Source organism: Mobula birostris, chromosome 2, assembly GCF_030028105.1.
Source record: "Mobula birostris isolate sMobBir1 chromosome 2, sMobBir1.hap1, whole genome shotgun sequence".
Classification (NCBI taxonomy): Eukaryota; Metazoa; Chordata; class Chondrichthyes; order Myliobatiformes; family Myliobatidae; genus Mobula; species Mobula birostris.
The window spans coordinates 24,684,681-24,688,495 of record NC_092371.1 but is presented as its reverse complement, the minus strand read 5'-3'; the positions used below and the strand labels follow the sequence as shown (position 1 = coordinate 24,688,495).

At 41.9% G+C, this 3,815-nt stretch overlaps 1 long non-coding RNA gene across 1 annotated transcript; it reads right to left on the bottom strand.

Annotated features, from left to right (window-relative positions):
- Positions 1-335: 335 nt before the first annotated feature.
- LOC140208040 (uncharacterized) lies at positions 336-3,254 on the bottom strand. Its single transcript, XR_011888665.1, has 3 exons — positions 3,037-3,254; positions 1,719-1,795; positions 336-1,584 (listed from the first exon to the last, which is right to left on the bottom strand). It is a non-coding gene; the product is annotated as an uncharacterized lncRNA (long non-coding RNA).
- Positions 3,255-3,815: the final 561 nt, after the last annotated feature.

Genomic DNA, 3,815 nt, shown 5'->3' with positions numbered 1-3,815 from the left:
GGATACAGTATACTATTGTTATTGCAGCTTCCTCTTTCATCTAACACTAACCCTCTACTCACCATCCTCTTTCTCTTGCCCAGTATTCACGGCAACTGTTTGATACAATTTTTAATGTTGCAAGGCCATAGTCTTTGAATTATATTCCAGATGGTCAAAGAATTTCCAATAGTTACAATGGGATCGCACTTCACTTCAGTAGAAAACAGTTTCAGTAGCTTTCCATGCATTCAATGGGATAACATTTAGAGTAGATTAGATTATGAGGACACTCAGTCCTCGTTTATTGTCATTTAGTGATGCATGCATTAAAAAATGATACAATGTTCCTCCAGTATGATATCACAGAAACACGACAGACCAAGACTAAAACTGACAAAACCACATAATTATAACATATAGTTACAATAGTGCAAAGCAATACCGTAATTTGATAAAGAACAGACCATGTGCACAGTAAAAAAAAGTCTCGAAGTCCCGATAGTCCCATCATCTCATGCAAACGGTAGAAGGAAGAAAAACTCTCCCTGCCATGAGCTTCCAGCACCGCAAACCTGCCGATGCAGCACCCTGGAAGCACCCGACCACAGCGGACTCTGAGTCCGTCCGAAAACTTCGAGCCTCCGACCAGCCCTCCAAAACAGAGCACCGAGCACCATCTGTGAGACCTCATTTGGAATACTGTGTGCAGTTTTGGGCCTCCTATCTTAGAAAGGATGTACTGATGTTGGAGAGAGTTCAGAGAAGATTTACGAGGATGATTCCTGGAATGCAGGGGCTAACATATGAGGAACGTTTGTCGGCTCTTGGACTGTATTCATTAGAGTATAGAAGAATGAGAGGGGATCTCATAGAAACATTTCGAATGTTGAAAGGGTTGGACAGAGTAGATGTGGAAAGGTTGTTTCCCTTGGTGGATGAGTCCAGGACAAGAGGCCATAGTCTTAGATTTAGAGGGTACCCAGTTAAAACATAGATGAGTAGAAATTTTTTTAGCCAGAGGGTCGTGGATTTGTGGAATTCGTTGTCACATACAGCAGCGGAGGCCCGATCATTGAGGGTGTTTAAGGAGGAGCTTGACAGGTATCTAATTGGTCAGGGTATCAAGGGATACGGGGAAAAAGCCAGAAATTGGAACTAGATGGGTGAATAGTTTAGCTCATGGGGGAGCTGCGGAGCAGACTTGATGGGCCGAATGGCCTACTTCTGCTCCTTTGTCTTGTGATCTTGTGATTTTGTGATCTCTGCCGAGCGCTTCAACCCCGGCCCTGGCCGCCAAGCAACAGGCAAAGCTGAGGATTCAGGGCCTTCCCCTCCAGAGATTCTCGATCGCACAGTAGCAGCGGCAGCAAAACAGGCATTTCAGAAGTTTCACCAGATATTCCTCCAAGCTCTCACGTCTGTCTCCATATCAAATCAGGATTGTGCACGGCATCCTACTTAACAAATAACAGATATTCATTCCGGAGTGGCCACTGCGCGCTGCGTCGCGCCGCCATCTTCTCTTCTTTAGGTGGGTATTACAAACATTACAAACTGGCCAGCTGCTGTTCTCTGTTCAAGTGAAGCCATTCTGATATTGATCTGAAATAGATGCAAAAGCATGTTATTTAATCACCTTTCCTGGGGGCTTTTAATTGCCTCAATTATTTTGACCATTAACATTTCTAAAGGCTCTGAGGAGGAGAGGTAAGACAGAATAGTCTATTTTCTAGCACCTTTGTGCATGTTGCAGCTCCATAAGTGTTCAATAATCACTTCAGTAAACCATTTGCTGAAGGAGGTCACACAGCATCTGTGGGAAGAAAGAAGCCATCAGTGTTTCAGATTGAAATCCAGCATCAGGGCTATAGTCCACAACAACTAGGGTGTATTCAACAAGATGGCATGGTTAAATTCATCCATTCCCACCACGGTTCACAGAGGCTTGGATCTTGTAGGACATGCTGGGATAATAGACCTGATCGGATTCTGGTGCGGTGGATCATAAACTGCCTCCTGTATAGCCTCACATCAAGCCTCCTGACCCATTAAATTAGGGACTGTCAGCAACTCATCCTGCAGGTTTAGTTCTAGTCCATATTTTCCTACAGTCTAAATCTTTCTTCCTCGCTGTCAAACACATGACCAATTTTTATTTCCTCAGCAGATTTCTTTATCAAATCTCCTATATTTATGTCTAGCTCATCAATATTTATAATAAAAAAAAACAAGAATTGAGGACGGAGATGTTTGGAACCCTGCTGGTATCAGCTTTCCAGTCAAGGAAACAACCATTAACCAGTCCCCTTTACTTCCTGTGACAAAGCCAGTTTTAGATTCAATTTGCCACTGGCCCTGGATATCATGGGCTTTAACTTTTCTGACCTTTAGGAAGTCCCTGCAAGCATCCAATTTTTTTTCATGTTCTTGTCCATTCTTGTTGCCAGCTGGCAGGCTAGGGGTTTGGGGTTTAATGTTCTAGCTGTTGTTTCTCCATGTGGGTGATCTATTAGTTTTTGTGCGAGGAAGGGGTTGGGGGGGTTTGCGGTTTGTGAGTTGTTGTATCTTTTTCTTTCCATGCTCAGGGAGGGGATTACAGTTAGAGGGCAAGGGGGGGAACTGATGTCTTTTTTTCAACTTTTTCTATGGTTTTCCGTATTTTATGGCTATCTGGAGAAGATGAATCTCACAGTTGCATTCTGCATATACACTTTGATAATAAAATGAGCCTTTGAACCTCTGGACCTTTGAAATAGATTGCATTAAATGCATCCATCCTCATTAACCTTCCTTCTTGCCTTCTCAAAATAAAACCAAGTTAGTCAGATAGCCCATCACGTAACAATGTAAACAGGCCTGATATCAGGTCTCAGCACAAAACACCGACTGCTTATTCCTCTCCGTAGATGCTGCCTGCCCTGCTGAGTTCCTCCAGCATTTTGTGTGTGTTGCCCATCACTTAACAAATCCATGTTGACTGTAGCTGATTAATCTCTTCCTTTCTAAATAAAGACTTATATTGTTCCTTGAAATTAATTCCAATAAGTAGCCTACCTTTGGTCTTAAACAATTCCTTATTGTATCTCTTCCTTCCTTTGTAAGCAGCAGTACAACATTAGCAATCCTTAAATCCCACAGCACCGCTCCTGTCACTGGAGAGGATCAAATAATAATGATCAGAGCTTCACAATTTCCTCCGTTGCTTCTTTTAATAGCCTGGGATATATTTCATCTGGCTCTGGTGATTTAGCCACTCTGAAAGCTGCTGAACCCCTTCCTTACCCTGCACTCTTCTAACCAACAGTTGTCCTCTTTAAATACACCCTCAGCAACACTCGTCCTCTTTTCTGAAGACAGATACTAAATATTCATGATGAACTTTACCTACATCCTTCACTTCTAAAAGGAGGGTACATTTTTCTTGTTCCCACAAGCCAAATCCTTTTTTAGATTGACGCTTGCTTTCCATGTATCATGAAATATCTTAGGAATTTCTTTGATTTTCCTTGCCAATATTTTTTCATTCCTTCTCGTTGTATTCTTATTTCCAATACTACTTCACTACGTTTTTATTTCTGTTACTTTGCAGTACTTGTTTTAACTTAACTATTTAATAGACGTTATATACTTAATGTAACTCAGCTTTTTTCTCTCTATATTAATTTATCAAGCCTGATAGAGTTCTTTGAGGAGGTGACCAGGCATATAGATGAGGGTAGTGCAGTGGATGTGATCTATATGGATTTTAGTAAGGCATTTGACAAGGTTCCACACAGTAGGCTTATTCAGAAAGTCAGAAGGCATGAGATCCAGGGAAGTTTGGCCAGGTGGAT